Here is a 22071-nt window from a genome sequence, read left to right as displayed (position 1 = left end):
GAGAGCAGCCCAGAGCCCAGAGCAGAGGTCAAGCGGAGCTTAAGTACACTTTTTGGGGAGGGCGGGCGGCTTTGCATACATCAGAACAAATCATCATGAGGCACGGGGAAAATTGAACAACAACTCTGAGACGTGATTAGCACATTCATTGGCGGGAACAGGTTGGGCGGGGGTGATTGGTCACTCCTAAGGGGGGGGGGGGGTACACATTCAAACTGATTGGTTCGGGCCCTGTGACAAACTGCACAGGGCCCTAGGCTAAATGGCCAGTAGGGCGTTGTTTTAACTATCTCAGGAATTTCAGGTTCTGGGTGTAGCAGAGGAACTTAACAATACCTAGTCTTTTACATTTTAATTCAAGCTTTGCAGCTTAGAAACTTTACAATGCCCTGTCTTTTACATTTTAATTCAGGCTTTCCAGCTTAGAAACTTTACCCTTTCAATTGGTATGCAAGTAGGCTATGATCTTGTTGTAGGGACAGAGGAGGCAAGGCATCCAAGATGGCAGGAAATAGTTTTATTTGACTTCAGTCAGGTTCAGAGAGCACAGCTTTTGCTGTAATCAATCAATCCCCAGAACCCCAAGTTCAGGTAGTTTCAGAATTTTATACCCAGCATGTAAGGGGAGGGGCTCATAGTTCATATAAAAGCAGTTTTCTTCTTTCACTGTTCTGGGCAAGTTAACCCTTTAAGGACAACACATGAGAAGGGGAGAGCTTCTTCTCCCCTTTCTTTCCACCCCCTGCCAGCTGTTACCATGGAGCCCAATTGGTAACTTATCTTCACTGTGATGAGTCCTTGATGGAATGCTGAAGTATAACACCAGAGAAGCATGCCCGAGGCAAGTGTAGAGTGGAAAGTGGAAGGCTTTATTAAAGGATAGCAGAAAAGACTTTCCCCGAAGGAAGAAGGGGACCCGAAAGGTGGAATCCGTAGAAAGGGGAGGTCTTCCCTCTTTATATCTAAGGTCTTTAGTCCTCCCACATTCCTGTCCTTTATTTCTAACCTGAAGGTGATGGGGGATGGAGGTGGGAAAGTGGACAGGTGGATGGATGGGGCGGGGAGGAGTGATCTAGGCAGGAAGAGCCTAGGGTGGTTTGATTAGCATCTCCCTATTTTGCTGGGAGCTACTTCATTAACAGTTCTATCAGACAGGCTGGGGGGCCTTGGGGACATTAACATTTCAATTCCCCAGGTGTAGTTCTGGTTTCCCTGGACTCAGATTGGATTCCATTTTCTTTATAGACTCCATTTTTTATATGGACTCCATGTTCTTTATTAGACCCGATTTACCTAACTACATTAACTACCTATCTTTAAATCTGGCTTCATTAGGGCAACACGAAAATGGGAAGTTTATCTACATTGAACTCTTTTGTAGAGATTCTTTTGCTGACAGTCCTAAAATCAGCCTTGTGAAGAAAATTTCTGGAGAAGCCCAGTTAAGATTTTTTGTGGTGGAGGAGGTGCCACTACAACCTGTAGCTGAAAATATCATTATATAATGCAACCACTTAGCAAAATTTAAATGATTTCAGGCCAAATGAAAATATAACTCTGGATATAAAAAGAAAAGCATAAAGTTCAAAAAGATCAATATTTTTTTCTTATGCAAAACATGACATGAATTAAAAGAAGTGAAAAAAAAATTGCCACATGAATGAAAACACAGGGCTTAGTCATAATACGATTCTACAAATAATTGGGACAAATATTTTAAAGGATAGTAGGAAAATGCATGAACCAAAATTTTATGAAAGGAAGTATTAGTGGCCAGAAAAATAAAATAAAACCCACACATGTTATCTCTAAAGAAATGAATGAGAATAGAGAAGATTCTTAAGTCTGAATTACCCATTGTTATGGAGGAATATGGAAAATAAGTCCAATGACATTCCCCAATCTGCAACTGTTAGTCCACCCACCTTCTCTGGGGTAAAATTAAAGCTTTTGTCATTTAAAAGCTCAGGCCTCAGCCAGAAAGAAGGCAAGAGTGGAAACTCCAGAGAACCCAAAAGGAACTGGCACCTGACAGCACCTGAGCCCCACCCTAATAGGTCAGCTGACCCCAATACAAGGCATTCCAGAACCTCTGTTTCACCCTAAATGAAGCCTATAAACCCAGACCCATGCTTTAGCCCATGCCACTTTCAACCCCCAAGTTTAACCAGCTGACTCTGAGGTCTGCTTCCTACCTCCCCACAGATTACTGGTGAATTCTGCTTCCTCACAAGTTGAAGTATAACATTATAGAAGTATGCTAAGGCAAGCATATTAAGCAGGGTTCATTAAAAAAAGTGATACCACTGTTGACGGTGAGGAGTCCTTGCTTCCCCGATGTTGAAGAATAACACCAAAGAAGCACACCGAGGCAAGGTCAGAGGAGAAATTAGAAGTTTATTAAAGGACAGCAGAAAAGACTTCTCCCGGAGGAAGAAGGGGACCCAAGAGGTGGAATCGGTGGAAGTGTGGTTGTTTCACCTTCTTATAGTTTTGGGGATGGAATGTAGGTTGAAAGGCCCGAGGGGTGGGACACTTCTTTGTGATGGGCTATCTTTAAGTTTGCTGGGGGCTGTTCATTAACACTTCTTTGAGGTGGACTTTGGCCTAGGGCCTTTTCGGGACTTCATTAACATTCCATGAGTGGTCCTGTGTTTTCCCTGAATCATTCCCAGCATGGCCTCCATTTTAGATTTTACTCGGTATTAGACCCGATTTACCTAACTACCCTGACTACCTAACTTTAAATCTGGCTTCAAAAGGATAACATAGACTTCTCCCCAGAGGGAAAAGGGGATAGCTGTTATCCTGATATCCCAAGAAGCCAGGGTGTTTTGCCTTTTTATATGTCATAGGCTTCCTTTGTTCTGAAAAACCAGCCTCTACCTCAGAGCAAAGCCTGTCCAAGGAAGGGGGTGTGACCATTGTCCTTGGAAAGACCTACAGAGCACTCCTAGGCACATACCCACTCTGCTGAGTTGTTTATCTACAAATAACAGGAGAGATCTGCTGCGCCAGGTGTCCCTGACTCAGTCAGGCTAGCATACCCTGCAACCCCCTAGCATGAGACCACGAAAATACCTGGGATGCCAGATGACCCTTCCAGTAGTTTATGGTGGTTGATAATATGTTGGGAAATCATGTTGTTGGGAAAAGTATAAACAGCAGCCGTACCCCAGAGAAAAAAACCCCAACATGGCGCCTAAGGACTTCTTCTTCCTACCTTCTTCTTTTCTGCAGTGGCGCGAAAAGTTCCCGCCCTTGTGAACTCTCCCGCCGGCGCCAATTTAAAATCTCGCTGGCGGGGAACCTTAGCCCCAATGAGAACTAATTCCTGGGCACGGGAGCTGATATCTGGAAGAACATTCCAATAAACGGGTGGCCTGCCATTTATCTAAGCCCTGCCATCTCCCCTTTAGTTCTATATAAGGACACAGCTTTTTGCAATAAAATTGGAATTCTCCTGGCGAAGTGTCTTTGCGTGGGGAATTCTTTCAATGTAGTTCAGCATGTACTCCCCTTGTGGCTTAAACCAATCAGTTCAAACGAATACCCCTTTTGTACTGACCAATCACCCCTACCCAACTTGTTCCCACCAGTGAATGTGCTAATCATGTTTTAGAGTTGTTATTTGATTTTCCCGCGGTGTGTGATGATTTGCTAAGAGAGGCTATGATGTATGTGAAGTCCCTGCCTTCCCCAAAGAGTGTATAAAATTGCTGCAAACCCTAGGCTCGGGGCCTCTCAGCGTCACCAGTTGCTGTGTGCGCTTGGAGGACCGAGCTAGCTCGCAATAAACACCTCTTTGCTGCTTACATCGATCTTGTCTCTGGTGGTCTTTGGGGGGTCCCGAATTCAAGCATAACAGTTCTCCTGCTCTCTCCCCTTTCTCTCTCTTCTTCCTGCGTACAAGACCAGGTCCAGGAGACGCTTGGTGGTATGGCCAAAAGGTAAGAAGCAGATGTATGAGGGGTGGGGGGTGGGGTGGACCAGCTGGAGAAGCCCAGGACACATTAATTAACTTTATAGCTCTCTATAGGGAGGGGCAATTCCCCGATAGGTTATTTTAGCAACAGGTTGGAGCAGGGGCCGGTTCTTGATAAGGGTGGAGGAAGGGCTCTAAAGGAATTAACAGTTCAGTCCCTCAGGAGACAGTCGTCTCCAACTTCCTGGACTGACTCAAAATTGAGCTCTTTGATCCAACCTGACTTGATTGCCCTGACTGGATTTACGTATATATACTGTCTGCCTGTCTAATTCCAGCTTCAATACCAGAACCAGGGACCTTGCTGCAATATTGTTTTAATATGCACAACAAAAAAGAATAAAGCCTTTGAAAATGTTCATCAGTAGTGAAATGGTTTATAAATAATTGTTCACAGAAAGAATGGAATTTTCTCTCTTAACAAAGATTGGCAGCCAAATGGAAGGTCAAAGAGGAAGAAAACAAACGGGAGTTTTGAGGTGAGACTAGATTCCCCTGCTTTACTAGTTTCTTCTAGGTTCCTGTCTCACAAATTTTGAAGAATAAAATTCATAGACAATCACAGAAGGGAAGAGTAAACAGAGCAGGATTTATTTAAGCAAGAAGAGAACATTGGCCATGGGGGTTGGGGGGGAGGGGGTGTTGATAGAAGAAAAACCCATTTTGTTGTGCCAGCTTAGGAGTTGTATATGGTTGTGGGCAGAGCAGGGAGCAAAATCTATATAAAATAGGTATTGAAAAGGCATGCTGACTACTGAAGCCAGATTTAAAGTTAGGTAGTCAGGGTAGTTAGGTAAATCGGGTCTAATACCGAGTAAAATCTAAAATGGAGGCCATGCTGGGAATGATTCAGGGAAAACACAGGACCACTCATGGAATGTTAATGAAGTCCCGAAAAGGCCCTAGGCCAAAGTCCACCTCAAAGAAGTGTTAATGAACAGCCCCCAGCAAACTTAAAGATAGCCCATCACAAAGAAGTGTCCCACCCCTCGGGCCTTTCAACCTACATTCCATCCCCAAAACTATAAGAAGGTGAAACAACCACACTTCCACCGATTCCACCTCTTGGGTCCCCTTCTTCCTCCGGGAGAAGTCTTTTCTGCTGTCCTTTAATAAACTTCTAATTTCTCCTCTGACCTTGCCTCGGTGTGCTTCTTTGGTGTTATTCTTCAACATCGGGGAAGCAAGGACTCCTCACCGGTCAACAGCAGTATCACTACCATCTGGGTTCACTTGGCACCCTCCTTTCTGCAACCCATCCTCCTTCCTGTAGCTTCCATTGGGTTCACCCCATCTCTGGGACAGAGGAGTTGTTTGGAGATGTTCCCACTGGTGAGCCTCAGATTTTTTTACATTTGAAATAGGCCTTAATGGTGCTCCTTAATATTTCTATATTTCTTAATATTTCTATTACCACCAGGTGTTGTTGAATAGGTCTCCTTATCCTGACTGCCTGGTCATTTTACTTTCTATTTTATCCTCATTCAGCAAGGATTGAGAAAAAAAATTATGTGATATTGCAGGTAAAGAAAAAGCAAGTTACTTTTCAGAGCAGGCAAACTATGCTTCATTAAAAAATAATAATTACATATACACTAAATAGGCTATTCTTAAATTTTAAAATGTAGAATATATATATCAAAATTCTAATAGTAATCATTCCAAACTAGGGTCAGGCATAAGAGAGTGTGCTAATTTATAAACTTTATATATTTCTACTGCTTCATATGCCTGTGTATTTTTTAAAAGTATTTGAACAATAAATACATTTGATAGAAATATAGAAATGGATGCGTAAATGACATAAACTGCTTTGTTATTTCTGTATTTTTCAAATATTTGAACAATAAATCCACTTGATTGATACATAGATGTTGATATAGACAGATAATTCAATTTTTGTGTGTGTATGTATGTGTGTGCATATATTTGGTACTGGGGATTGAACTCAGGGCCTTATGCACACAAGGCAAGCGCTCTACCAACTGAGCTATATCCTCAGCATGATAACTCAATTATTAAAGAAATTTTAATTAATTGCATGAGGAGAATCAAGTTTTCTGAAATTTTTGATTTCTTTTAAAGCAGAAAAAAATAAAATAAAAACCACGCCACTTTACAACCCAAAAGTGGTTTCCCAATTGCTCATGTGACAGTGACAAGCACTGTCCAAACCTGAGCTCCCAGGCCTAGGGCTATAGTGGGAGAGACCTGGCTAAAAAGGGACACATGGAGTAGAGAACAGTGGCAGTCACCAGACTTATACAAAGTAGGAATAAAATGAAGACCACTGCAAACATAAAGAACAGAAGCCAAGTAACCACAAGATAACTGACCCAGTAAGAAACAAATACAAATGGCGAAACAAAAGAGAACATCAAAAACTGTATAAGCAAAAATCAGCAAAAAGTTTTGATACCATTATGAAAGCACAAATGACCAGGCCAGGAGCAGAGTTCATGAATTAGCAATGCCTTTTATTCAGCAGCAGAGTCAGGCATCAAAGGGGCTCAATTTCTGGGTAGAAAATGGCCCCCAGTTACGAGAGGGGCCTGGGTTTTCATAGGTGACACTTAGAGGTGACTTAATTACTTCAACAGAATGTGCCAGTTTGGGCACTCAGGAAAAAGGTTGTAAAAATTTGAAACTTGTTTTTACTGGGCAAAAATGGAGGGTCCAGATTGAGGCCCAGTGTTTATTTTGTCCTCTGGGGATCATAATATTGTCACTGGGACAGGATTAATGTGTGGCTTCATTGTTGCTGGGAAAGAATTTACTGGGAAAAAATCAGTATTTGTCCTCTTGCCAGGGACTGCTATTTATGATTGATGCATTCCCAGGGATTGTCTTGGGAAAACATTTACTGGGGATGGACCAATGTTTTGTCTTCTTCCTCCCTCCCTCCTCCTGGGTCACACTGTCTCAGAGAGCTGTCATTTTCCATATTCTTCACACTGTATGGAGAAAATTGGAAAATTAACACATCCATTAAGGAAGACCAGCAAGTTATGAAAAGGAAAGAAAAGGAAGAACTTATGCAACCAAATGTATTACTACACATGTGAGACCATAGTGTTCTAATAACATAATCTCCAAACAATCTGGATTTTCTATTTGAACTCAGTTTAGCTCTCTTACTGGGAGATATTTTAATAATAAGTAGCACAGTTTTCCAATTTTATTTTATTTTAATTTTTTTATTTTTTTATTATTTTTTAATATTTATTTTTCAGTTATCGGTGGACACAACATCTTTGTTTGTATGTGGTGCTGAGGATCGAACCTGGGCCGCACGCATGCCAGGCGATCGCGCTACCGCTTGAGCTACATCCCCAGCCCCAGTTTTCCAATTTTAAACATTAAAAATTTCAGTTCTCAGATAAAAGTAAATATCATCAATAAGGATATCACTAACCAACCAAAAAAAAAAAAAGTGAGTAAAGGAAATATATTAGACATAAGTTACATAACCACTTGTTTACTGTGTTGCTTATGTGTGCTTAATAAGTGTGGCAATCACTGTGCACTTTGACCAAGAATTAGGAAGAAAAGGTATATATTAGAAGAAGAAAAATCAGAGACGGTATTTTTTCTATTGCTTTTCATATAAAAAGAAAATTTTACACGTGTAGTCCACATAAGTGATCCCCAAATTGTTGTAAACGTTGGAAAACTACTAATTCTTTTCTTATATATTAATTTTACTATTTCTGAAATAATTTCTAACCAATAAATACAACAGAAGAAAATTTCAGCATAGCCCTCTGGCTTCCTGTCTCACCATGCGAGTCTCTCACTTTGGCCACTGAGGTAGCATCTGTCACAAGGCCTTCTCCAGGGCTGTAGAAGCTGGCACTAGCCAAGAACCTTCAGAAGAGAGAACAACAACAACAACAAAAAGACAAAAAAACCTCTTCAATGCAAGTTATACCACCTAAGAAGCAAGAGGAAATGAAGAAAGGAACAGAAAACCCCAGGAGGATTCTGGCTACCCATAACACCACCACCACCTTCAACAGAAACCTCCTGCTTAACACAAAACCATCTCCAAAGAGGATACTGAAGCAGGTGAGGAAAACAAGTCATACCCAGAAAACATGTAAATAAAGTGTCTTGTCAGGCTTAGAAAAAATTAAAGAGAGATTCTCCAAATAATAGCAATATTTATTTTGGAATAATAGCATTGCAATGGGAATAGCAAATACGTAGCAAACTGTGGGCATACTCAGAGAAATTAAGGCAAAGAGAAAATTTTAAAGACAATAATGAGAAGGATTGCAGTACAGATATTTTCAGATATTAAAGGATTCATAACAACAAGGACATCAGTCAGAAGTTGAACAGAATGCTTTGGGGCATGTATCCTTACAGTACTTTTTGTATAAAAGGATGTGGTAGCCTCTGTTCAAGGTTGTGATTGTGGTAGTCTTTTGTGACAGTTATTTTCAGATAATCATGTTTAAGAATCCTTTCTACATAACCTCCTGTCTTTATTTCCATCTATCTATCTATCTATCTATCTATCTATCTATCTATCTATCTATTTATTTATTTATTATTGGCATTGGGAATTGAACTTAGGGGTGCATTAGCTACCGCTGAGCTGCATTCCCAGCCCTTTTTCTTAAAATTTTTATTTTAATACTTCACAAACCCAGTGACTCCACAAAGGCCTTTTTGAGCTTTTTCTGCAAACTCTCAATGTAGGCATCTTCTTGAAAAACAACACAGCCTCATTGACATGTCCTTACCCTTCATCTCCCCTCTGGGCCCCTTTGCAGGGTCCTGGGTAGCTACATCAGCACTGTGAATAGTTGCTCTTGCAGCGATCCCAAAGCAAAGCAGTCAAGAGGAAGCAAACACAAATTCACAAAAGCAGTCTTGCTCCCTGAGAGGAATAAAGGAACCACACATTTGGATGCAGCAGGGGCCGGCTAGGACAAGAGCCCAGGTAGGAATAGATTTGCAAAGGAACATTTCTTCAAATGAAAGGGGGTTTTCCAGCAGTCTCACTTCACAGACCCCTATCTGTAAGACAGAGATGGCTCCGTTTGTGGAGTCCAATCAGCAGCCCAAGCAGCCCTGACTTCACACCCCTGGGCTACTCTCAGGTGCCTCTTCTAGATCCTATTGAGCCAGGTGTTGAAACACTTCCTGAAGATGTACCTTCCCTCTCGGTGCCATCTTTGAAGAACAGACCCAAGAAGAGCAGGCTTGTACCACTCCCTTCTTTCATCTCTTCCTTGCATTTATGACGTTATGACATTTGCTATTGTGCTTTAGAGAAAAGTCATGTTTCAGCCACAAACTCTAAAAAGACCTATGAATTTGGAAACCTTAACTATTTCACATTTCCATCACCTCAGCTTCTTCCATGTTTTCTTTCTCTGTATAACACAAATTTAACATTTCAGGGAAGAAAGTAATTTGAGCTAATTCAAAAGTCCTGGCATGTGGAAATTCTATGAAGTGTCAAGAAGTAATTTTAAAAATGTATAAGGACTTTGTGCTAAAAATACAGAGTATTTTTAAAATAAGAGGTACTGTTTTAAACTTTAAGCCATCTGAAAAACAGTTCATGCATATAGAAACATTTGGTTACGACCACATGGATTTTCTGTGTTGTTTGTACCTAAGGCACACAATATTTGTATACCCGAATTCATTTTAGAGTTGAACTGAAATGAACATTGCCAAGTCTTAAGATACAAAATAGATTGTATATTTTTTAAAAATGCAACTTTGTGTTGTACCTTGAAATAAATGATGCCTTTTTTTCCCCAAAAGGAAAATATTTAGTCTATAAGAAATTAATATTCTCTCCTGCTTCTATAGAAGATTCAATAACCATTATGAATGAAGTACAAAACTACTGCATGAGTCAAATATGTAGAAACATTATATTGCTTTATACAATATTTAACATATGTTTTACAAAAAAAAAGAATACCATGAATGAAGGAGAATGAATACAAAACTATGTGTTCAATAACTGCAATAAGATATATGGTGATAGCCCTTCAAAGTAAACTATATGCTCAAAACACTTGTGAAATTTTATTGGAGAAGTAAAGCATATTTCTGTTCTTGACATGCACTTTATAATTCTATTGCTTTTTTCCAAGAAAATAGGGCCCACTATATCGATTTATGAATGCAAAAAAAAAAAAAAAACCATTTTCATAGGTACATCACTCTCTGTTCTATGATTGGTTGTAGCTTCTAGAGAAGGTGAAAATGTAAATTTCCTTGGAATATTTCAATTATTCAAACAGCAAATGGGACTGCTGTGATAGTGAGGAATTACCAAGAATCTCCACATGGGATGCATACTTCATTCTTGCCCTTCATACATTTGTGTGCAATTACAAAAGAAAACAAAAACTGCACATCTCAGTGTAATAGCAGAGGTAGACAGTGAAACTTCAATGTAAAAAGACAAAGGATCTGGATTACATTTCTTTTTTTTTTTTTTTTTTTTCTTAAAGAAAGAGTGAGAGAGGAGAGAGAGAGAGAGAGAGAGAGAGAGAGAGAGAGAGAGAGAGAGAGAGAGAGAGAATTTTTAAATATTTATTTATTTAGTTCTCGGCAGACACAACATCTTTGTTGGTATGTGGTGCTGAGGATCGAACCCGGGCCGCACGCATCCCAGGCGAGCGCGCTACTGCTTGAGCCACATCCCCAGCCCGATCTGGATTACATTTCTAAATTTAATTCTGAAGCAAAAAGAACATCAGCATTTTTAAACAATCACAGCCTAGTGGAGTTGTCCTGCGCTGAGGCACTGACTCCTTATGTAGGCTCCTCCTTCCCGCTCACCACATGTCATATTTTGCCACCTGTCCAAATACTTTTGAATTTCATATTCTCCAGTTCCATCAATTTTCCTCCACTTGGTAAAACTGTAAATTATCATAACCACTACAGAAATCAGTATGGAGATTTCTAAATCTTTTTATGGAGACGTCTTTCTTATTTTTTTCTTATTTTTCCTATGTCTAAAGAATAGGAATGAAACCACCTTATGAGCCAGCTATCTCCTACGCAAGATATGCAACCAACCCAGGTGCCTGTCCACAGAGGAATGAATAAAGAAAATGTACACATACACAATGGAGATTAATTTAGTGATAAAGAAGAAGGAAATTGTCATTTGAAGGAAAATTGATGGAACTGCATTTGTTCTTTTGAGAAATGCCTGTTTAGTTCATTTGCTCATCTATTCATTGGATCATTTGTACTTTGGGTGTTATGATTTTTAAGTTCTTTATGTATTCTGAACACTATTCCTCTGTCAGAGGAGTGGCAGGCAAAGATTTTCTCCCATTCTGTAGGTTCTGTGTTCGCTCTCCTGATTATTTCCTTTGCTATGAAGAAATTATTTAATTGGATGGCATCCCTTTTATTAATTCTTGGTTTTATTTCCTAAGCTTTGTGAATCTTATTAAGAAAGTCGTTGCACATGCCTGTATGTTGGACTGTTGCCTGTGTGTTTTCCTTTAGCAACTGCAGGATTTCTGGTCTAATTCCTAGGTCTTTGATCTACTTAAAGTTAACCTTTGTGTAGGATGGCAGACAGATATCTAATTTCATTCTTCTACATACAGATATTCAGTTTCTCCAGCATTGTTTATTTAAAAAACTGTCCTTTCTCCAAAGTATGCATTGGCACCTTTATCAAGAATCAGATGACCTAGTGGGTTTGTCTCTGTGTCTTCTATTCTATTCCACTGGTCTATATACTTGTTATTATGCCAGTACCATACTGTTTTAGTTACCATAATTTTGTTGTGTAATTTGAAATTGGGTATTATAATGCCACCAGCACTTGCTCTTTTTACTCAGAATTGTTTCTTTTCTTTTTTCATTTAAATTTTAGAACTGTTTTGTTTCTAGATGTGTGAAGAAGGTCATTGGAAGTCTAGCAGAGATTGCATTAAATCTGAAGATCATTTTTGGTAATATAGGCATTATAATAATATTAATTCTGCCTGTTCACCAAATGAGGTCTTTCCATCTTCTAATGTTTCCTCTTATTTCTCATTTCACTGTTCTGTAACTTTCATTGTAGAGTTATTTCACCTCTTTAGTAAGAGTTATTCCTACTTTTTTTTGGAGGCTATTGTAAATGGTATTGTTTTGTTGACTTCTTTCTTAATTTGTTATTAGTGTATTGATTTTTGTATGTTGATTTTGTAAAATTGAGATGTTGCTGATTTTGTTTATTAGCTATTGAAGTCTCTGGTAGAGTTTGTGGGATCTTCTAAGTATTGGATATCATCTTCATATAGTGATAATTTAACTTCTTTCTTTCCTTTGTATTCCTTTTGTTTCCTTCTTTTTCCTTAATGTTCTGTCTAAACTTTCAAGTACTACATTGAATAGGAGTAGTGAGAGTGAACATCCTTGTCTTGGCCTGGTTTTAGGGAAAATGATTTCCATTGAATGTGTTAATGGCTTTGGGTTTATCATATATCACTTTTATGATGTTGAGGAAATTTCTTTTTATCCCTAATTTCTTTCAGGTCTTTATATTGAATAAGTGCTGAATCTGTTTTGAAAAATGTTCCATAAGGAGCCAAGAAGAAATTGTATTCACCTGTTGTTGGATGGAATATTCTATAAGGGCTATTAAATTCATTTGACTTATAGTGTGCTTTAGGACTGAAGAGTCTTGCTGATTTTATGTTTCAATGACCTACCTAATTTATTGGTGAAAAAGGTGTATTGAAATCAATTGGTATTATCACATAGGGATCTCTCCAATCCTTTATGCTGAACACTCTTCATCTTTCTTTCTTTTTGTATGTTTTTTTTATTATTATTATTGTCTCTTTCAGTACAATTTTGTCCTATCTAGCACATATGCCGTGTGACTTTTATTTAGAGCAGGTGTGATATTTTAACATTCTTCCATCTTTCAATGACAAGATTGTTTCTGCCTCAAAAGTATTCTCTAGTTTCCATTCAGTCTGCATTACCTTCTTTCTCTTTATGTCATTAAAAGATAATGGTAAGCTTACTGTGGAAAATCCCATATGCTACTGTATATTATAGTTGTTTACCTTCTACTTATGATTCATCTTCTTTGCTCAACTGTGAGTCCAGGAAGACTTGACTCTGAACTGTTTTTTGCATTTATCTCCCAAGGTGCCAAGAGTACTATGCCTTGCATATATTTAACTGCAATAGGTATTTGTTGTTGTGAAACAATGACATTTTAAGCAAATACTTATATAATCTCAAACTTTACTAAAAGTCATCTTTTTTGTTGTTCTAATTCATTATATATGGCAGTAGAATGCACTTTGACACATCCATCATACATAAATAGAGTGTAATTTTTCATTCTTCTGGTTGTACATGATGTTGAATCACACCTGTAGTAATCATATGTGTACGTAGAGTAATAATGCCTGATTCATTCTACTTTCCTTCCTTCATCCACGCCCCTCCCCTCCTTTCACTCCCTTCTACCTAATGTAAAGCAACTCTATTCTTCCCTAGCCACCCAGCCTTATTATTGTGAATTAGTATCCCTCACATCAGAGAAAACATTCTGCCTTTGTTTTGGGGGGATTGGCTTTTTTTGCTTAGCATGATATTCTTCAGCTTCATCCATTTACTGGCAAATACAATCATTTCATTTTTCTTTAATGCTGATAATACTCCTTTGTGTATATATAACAAATTTTCTTTATCCATTCATCTGTTGAAGGGTACCTAGGTTGGTTCCATAGCTTAGCTATTGTGAATTGAGCTGCTATAAACATTAATGTGGCTGCATCACTATAGTATGCTGATTTTAAGTTCTTTGGGTGTACACTATCTTTAAAATCTTAGAATAAATGATGTGTCAACATTGAATGTAAAAGAAAAACAGGAATTATTTGGAAATTTCAAAGAATTACTTAAAAACATTTTTTTTTCTGAGAGGAATGAATATGGACTTATACTTCATTTTTAAATGTGTATATATTTGGCTTAATAAGAAAAACAGTGCCGAGAATATGTTTATTTTTCACAATAAAATCCTTATTCTACCTTAAAAGGAATATAATATATCAGTGTTGCGGTCAGGATATGTGGTGTCCCACAAAGCTTATATGTGAGACAATGCAAGAACATTCAGAGGTGAAATAATTCGATTATGAAAAGTCCACCTCTCGGGCTGGGGATGTGGCTCAAGCGGTAGCGCGCTCGCCTGGCATGCGTGTGGCCCGGGTTCGATCCTCAGCACCACATACCAACAAAGATGTTGTGTCCGCCGAGAACTAAAAAATAAATATTAAAAATTCTCTCTCTCTCTCTCTCTCTCTCTCTCTCTCTCTCTCTCTTTAAAAAAAAAAAAAAAAAAAAAAAAGAAAAGTCCACCTCTCAGGATAAGAAAGTTCCATGAAGTTCCTCTCATAATCAGTAAATTAATCTACATATATGAACTAACTGGGTGGTAACTGTAGGCAGGATGGGTGTGGCTGAAGGAAGTAGGTAACTGAGGGAGTGCCCTTGGGATTTGTATTTTGTCCCTAATAAACAGAGCACTTTCTGGTTGTCATGTCCTGAGCTGCTTTCCTCTGCCACTACCTTCCACCATGACGTTCTGCTGCACCTTGCACCCAGAGCTAGAGACTTGGCTGACCATGGACTCATCATAGACTCAACCTCTGAAACCATGAGCCCAAATAAACTTTTCCTCCTCTACGATGTTCTTGTCAGTGCTTGTGGTCACAGTGATGCGAAGCTGACTAACACAACCAGGATTCTACAGAATGCTAACAAATTGGGCCCAAGCAATTCTTCATAAAGGAACTATTCCATCTCACAGGCTCAGTAGCTATGCTAGTCTTTAACCCCACTTGTGTTACACCGAAGTCTACTGTCCCAAAGAAATCAGTTATTTGCATATGAAAAAAATATGTCAAACCAGTTTTCTTTCATTGGACCTTGACAGACACCATAACTTTTTAAACTAGTTGTCTCAACACGTAATACCTGAATTAAATAACATCGTCTACAGGTTGAATTGTGCAACAGAACTCTAGATTACAAAAAACAAAACCCAGTATGGATTGTTGAAGGATAAATGAAATGTACTGAAGCATTTCAGGTAGTTTTCAGATTTGGGAACAGACAAAAAGTCTAAGGTATGAAAGGGGTCCACACAGTTAGATATGATGCCCAGACCCTTGCAGAAACTCTCCAGAATGCAGAATATGTGTGAAACTGAACATAAGGAAAAGGGTGCGAAAGAAGAAATGGGGAATTCATGAAAAGCATAATTTGTTAGGAGATTAAAATATCAATAGGAGAAAAACACATGTTTTAGATATCTTTTCTCCATCCATATTTTTCATTTATATGCTCAACGGTTACAGGTGATTTCAGGTGGTGCCTCTGGGGATAATTAAGTCAGAAATAAAATGTGAACCTAAAACTGTGAAAACAAAATGTAATGCAAGGGCACAGCTCCAACAAGGCAGTGGCAGCTAAGCCCGTGACAGGACCTGCAGACCCTGAGTCTTAATTCCATCCAGAGTTGATGGATGGAACACAGGGTACATCTGTTTGGGTAGTGATTACAGTTTTATTGGAGTTAAAATGGTCCAAGTTATAGAGCCTGTAGAACTGTTGCTGTCATTGTAACTGAGAGACTGACCGTGATCAATACAAGAACACCTGCTTACAGGATGTGGAGCTGAGGACTTCAGGACCAGGCTCAGTAAATGCCTTATACTATGGGTGACATAGCAAAGAGGAGACTCAGGACTGATCCTACATCCCTTCATACAACACCAAAGTCAGGGAGGTTGGGTAATATGTCCTTCTTTTTACTCTAATTATCTAATAACTTGTTATCAACCACCAAAAGACAAATAAGGCAAAAGATAAATAACTTTGAGGGTAAAATTAAAATTCTATGTTTCTATATTCTTTCACTGGAAACTCTAAGTCTTATTTACCAATTTTTTTTTCCTGAAACTAATTGTAAATGCATTCTATCAAGAGAAACTGAACATTCTTTCTCAAATAACAGTAGAAAGAACTGCTAACTGCATATGTTTGGGTTTACATGCAATTTAATGTAGTCATATGCATGGAGAAAAAGAATATTTATTAGAAGGATGTAAACAGTTCATGTTTCAAACTAAGTGCCAAAAATTCTAAAAGAAAGTTTATCTTTCAAACTAAGTGTCAAAACTTCTGTAAGAATAAGCAAAGTCCTATTGTTTACAACCCAATTTCTTTAGCATAAAATACTGCTTGCTAAAACCAAATTTTATTTTACAGGAAAAAATAAGGAGTCTAACAATTGGCACTAGCTTGAATTTTCCACTATTAACACACATAACAATCATTTCAGAGAATTAGATAATATTTTCATGGGAGTATTTAAGAATTTCATAAAAATCTATAGGAAAGTATCATACAGTTTTGAAATACTGGACTTACATGTACCTCTGAACACTAAGCATAAAATATGGAGGTCCTTGAAACTGCTGATACTATTCATAAATGTTTTCCAAGTTCTAACCAATGAACAAGGCATTAATAATGTATAAACTTGCGAAGATTGTAGAAAAGAGACAAAATTGTAACAATATCACGTTATTTTGTTTTTAATATACTAAACAATCAACTGAAAATCAGTAAAGTGTAAAATGAATTACAACAAATATCAATTGCTATCTTATTAACTAGCAATAAATAATTCAAAAGGCAGATGACAAAAGATCATACTTAAAATTTACCATGATTCCTATAAAAAAGAAAGATTAAGCTAAAAATTATATGTGCAAGAGAGAAACTTTAAATTTTAAGGAAGTCATTAAAGAAGATATGGATAAATGGAAAGATATTGTTAAGTTTGGATATGAGGTTCGTCCCCAAAGTTCCTGTTAATGCAGGGATATTCAGAGGTAAAACAATTGGATTCTGAGAGCTATGACCTCGTCAATCCATGCTAATTTGAATGGACTGACTGGGTGGTAACTGTAGGCAGGTGGGATGTGCTGGAGGAGGTGGGTCACTGGGGATGTGCCCTGGAAGAGTGAAATTGCCCTGCAGCCCCTTCCCCACATTTTTTCTCCCTGCTGCCTGACCCCACCATGAGCTGAGCAGCTTCCCTTCAGTGGGCCCTTCCCCATGATGTGCCATCTCACTTTAGGCCCAGAACACTGGAGTCTGCCATCTATGGACTGAGACCTCTGAAACAGGAGCCTCAAATATCTCTTCCTCCTCTAAGTTATTTCTGAGTATTTTGGTCATGGAGAAGCAGAAGCAAACTAAAAGAGATGTTTCAATATATTTTTGAACTTGATATGGTGAATCTCACATTTTTCCAGATGCATATGTATAAAAAATATAAAACTTTTGAAAGAAGACTGAGAGGGAACTACTCTAGCAAATATCCAATACTGTATATTATAAAATTTAATAATTAAATAGGAGTAGTATTATACACTGTGCTTGAGGTAAAATGTAAAAAAGAGAGAAAGGAGATGATTCATACGTGTGTGTGTGTGTGTGTGTATGTGTAGGAATTACACAGATCATAAAATTGACATACCACTGGAGAATAATTTATCACTTTAATTAGAATTAGGATAATTTGACAATATTTAAAAAAAAAAAAAACAAAGAAAAAGAAGCCCTGTATATAATATAAAAATTAAGTATTAGATGGATATCATTATCCTAATGTTTTGCTCGAATTTGGGGACCCCAAAAGACCACCAGAGACCAAGATCAATGAAAGCAGCAAAGAGGTGTTTATTGCGAGCTAGCTTGGTCCTCCACACATACACACAGCAACTGGTGATACTGAGAGGCCCCGAGCCCAGGGTTTGCAGCAGTTTTATACAATTTTGGGGGAAGGCAGGGACTTCACATACATCATAGCCTCTCTTAGCAAATCATCACACATCACAGGAAAATCATAAAACAACTCTAAAACATGATTAGCACATTCACTGGCGGGAACAAGTTGGGTAGGGGTGATTGGTCAGTACAAAAGGGGTATTCATTTGAACTGATTGGTTTAAGCCATGAGGGAAGTACATGCTGAACTACATGGTTTCCCAACATGTTATCAACAACCATAAACTACTGGGGGGGTCATCTGGCATCCCAGGTATTTTCCCTGTCTCATGCTAATTGGTGGCTGCTAGGGGGTTGCTATGGGTCCTCACCTAGCCTGACTGAGTCAGGGACACCTAGCAGCAGATCTCTCTTGTTATTTGTAGATAAACAACTTAGCAGGGTGGGTATGTGCCTAAGAGTGCTCTGTGGGTCTTTCCAAGGACAAAGATCACGCCCCCTTCCTTGGACAGGCTTTGCTCTGAGGTAGAGGCTGGTTTTTCACTAAGTACATGTATGAAGACAGGAATGGTGTGACTATACTGAAAGGGTAAAGTTTCTAAGCTGGAAAGTTTGAATTAAAATGTAAAAGATTAGGTATTATTAAGTTCCTCTGTTACACCCAGATTCCTGAGATAGTTAAGACAACGCCCTACTGGCCATTCAGCCTAGGGCCCTGTGCAGTTCGTCACAGGGCCCGAACCAATCAGTTTGAATGTGTACCCAGTTTAGAAGTGACCAATCACCCCTGCCCAGCCTGTTCCCGCCAATGAATGGACTAATCATGTATCAGAGTTGTTGTTCAATTTTCCCGCGCCTCATGATGATTTGTTCTGATGTATGCAAAGCCCCCCACCCTCTCCAAAAATTGTACTTAAGCTCTGCTTGACCTCTGCTCTGGGCTCTGGGCTGCTCTCCCTTCTTGAGTGAGCACGGAGCCCCAGCGCGCTGGAACGGATCCCTAATAAATCCCCCTTGCCATTGCATGGAGCTAGTCTCGTGTGGTCTCTCCTTCTCTGACGTTTCGCCGGACCCTTACAATACTTTGCATACAACCAGAGATATGAAAAATTGTAATGTGTTAATATGAATTGTAATCCATTCTGCTGTCATACATAATGATTAAAAATAAAAAAGTATTATACAAAATGAAAAATTACCCCAAAACATGCAAAATTAGAAAAAAAAATTATACGAGGGCACAAATATATAAGTAGCCTAATGAAAAACGTAGGAAAATATTGACCACATTTTAATCATCTAAATATTTGGAGTCTTAATCATCTAAATATTTAGAGTCTTTATATTTTAGAGAGGAAAAGCTCTAAAATAAAAGTAAGAAGTCTCAAAGAAACATTAATGTCAATGAGCACTTTCATATGTTCAGGAATCCATGAAATAATTCAATTGAGCAAAGTAAATTAACAATAATCAGCATGTGTATAAATAGACACCCCATCTCAGTAGCATCAGCATCATAAAGATTGAGGGTTTTAGCTTTTCAAAGAAATCATTCACACTAATGATTTCAAGCAGAAGTATTAAAAAAGACTGTTTCATTTCAGCATGTTTTTGCAGTGAAAGTGTTTACATAGTTATTTAAAGATCCAAATTTATTTTTTCAGAAACAACGTTTCTTCAAAAGTTTTAAGCAACATTTAAAACTCAACCACTTTATATGATTTCAAAACTCTAAACATAATTATTTTAGATGGCTAAAACTGTCATATTTAAAAATAAATAAAAAGCAAAAGCCTAACATCCCCCCAGTTTTTTCCAAGTTATTGAGGGTCTGCAATGAAAGTAGATGTCCTTGCAGTGTAGATGTACATCATGTAAGTCCCTATCCCTGGCTTTGTGGTACTGTTTGGCAAAGTCTCTTTCAGCCTAGAGTTCCCAATAGGAGGCATTTGCAGAGACTTTTTAGATTTTTATCCTCCAACGACTAGCACTTTCTATACAGTAGAAAAGACCTGATAAATATTTGATGAGCAAAATTCAATCTTAACTTCTTTCTCAGAATTTAAAGGCCATTTTTCTTTTTATACTTATTCCCACAAAAATGTAAATGAAATCTCACCCATAGGTTTATCTGAATGACTAAATAGTGAACAAATATATTTTATAATTCCTGTGTGATTCAGAATACTAATGAGTAAATTCTGATATTATGACTTAATATAGGTGCATTATTTCAAGTTAAATATGTGTTTAGTTTTGTATGTGTGAGTAAAGTTAATTCTTAAGGACTCTAAAGGAAGAAAAAGGTAATTTGGAAAATTTCTAAGCTGTTAGCCTGGCTTAATTAATGTTAGTGTGTCTCTGAACAAATGATTTCTAAATTACACTAGCAAACTATAAAATGAGTAAAAAAAATTAAAAAATAAAACAAATGTGTTCACATTCTTCTTTTAAAATTGCCAGATTTAATAAAACAATATAACTGCAAGGAAAACCAGAAGGCCCAGGCAGGACTTACCAGAAACAGTTCCATATTTAAAAAAATATATATATGGCCATATTAAAAAAAAATATATATATATATATATATTTGGTACTGGCAATTGAACTCAGGAGTGCTCAACAACTGAGCTACATCCCCAGCCCTATTTGGTATTTTATTTAGAGACAGGGTCTCACTGAGTTGCTTAGCGCCTCCCCATTGGGGAGGCTGGTTTTGAACTTGTGATCTCCTGCCTCAGCCTCCTGAGTCACTGGGATTACAGGCATACACCACCGTGCCGGCTCTAAATATTATATTATTAACCAGCACTCTAATGTAATTCTAATATCTTTATAATATTGCTAGCTATACCTAAGAGATAAGACAATAGATGAGGAAACTGAGAGCGAGGGGCAGTGCTTATATTCGTGCTTATATGCGTTATCATCTTCAATTTAGTCAACACTGAGCCAATTCAGGCTCATGCATCATATTTAGGTTTATGTGAACAAATACTGTATGCCATGACTTTGACAATTTATGGAGCTATAAATATATAAATATGTGGAGAAAGATGGGTGTATGTATATTCTCGTATGTGCATGCTCTTCTACTCATGTATATGCAAAGTTAAATGCTTTTCAGTTTGAGAATGACGGTGGAGAAGCATCAACAAGGCTTCCCATTTATTGTAATCTGTATCAAGGATTAACATCCTCTGACTGTCTGCCCTCATCCCTCCTTCCTTCTGTGGCATGCCCCAGGTGCCTAACCCAAAGGTCAAGCAGCTGAACAGAGGACAGACTAAATTTATCTCCTACAGAAGCTCTTCTCCCCATCTGGCATCATGACAGATGATCCTTTTTAGATTTTGATGCAGAATGAGAAACTCAAATCAGGAATTCTATATATCAGAATTATAGCTACTCTCCATAAAGGGAGGCATTTACAAGAACAGAGCCAAGAAGCCAAATACCATAATGCTTCATCTTGGAGACTCTGGAAGTAGACAGCCAACTGCCATTCTATCAGCTGTGGTCACATTCCACCCTCAGTAAAATATCTATCATCTCTAAATTGGGGATTAAACTTTAACCCAAAACACAGGGAACTGAATGATTGGCATAAACATCTAGGTCAAGGAACTCCTTAAGAAAACTGCCTTGGATATCTGATAAATACTACAAAAACTGATTTTGTACTAAAAATAATGCCAAACAAAACCAAACCAAACCAGAATACATGAACAATAACTTACAAAAATGTTTGGAATTAAACAGACATTCCTAAGTAATATAAACACACTTCATGTCTTTCTTCCTGCCCTAGTTCCCAGCTTTACTTGTTGCAGTCATGGCCAAGTTAAGAGTAATCCCCAATCCGTGCTGTCTTAGTGACCCTTTTATACCTGGACTGAGCAGCCTCAGCCCTTCCTGTTATCCAGAGAGAAAGAAAACCTCTCCATTCAGTCTCTTGTCATCTAAGCCAGGCTCCAAAGAAGCTGACATTCATCTCAATACAACTGAGAACTTATCAGACAGAACATCTGTTAATAATGATGTAGTAATGTTGGCCCATCTGGATTTATATTTTGGATACCTTGAGGAAAAATAAAATATTAAATAGGTTTACTTTTTATTTTAGAAAGCAGTGTTAATTTCTAATATTTTAAAGACTTTCCAATAAAAATTATTTTCCTTACTTGGCTTAAAAAATGTCAAGAGCTAGGGATTTTCAACATTCAAATAACATGTTATTTTTTTTTTCTTTCTTTTTTTTTTTTTTT

Source organism: Spermophilus citellus, assembly GCF_964194105.1.
Source record: "Spermophilus citellus genome assembly, chromosome: 7".
NCBI classification, from domain to species: domain Eukaryota; kingdom Metazoa; phylum Chordata; class Mammalia; order Rodentia; family Sciuridae; genus Spermophilus; species Spermophilus citellus.
This window is presented reverse-complemented; position numbering follows the sequence as displayed.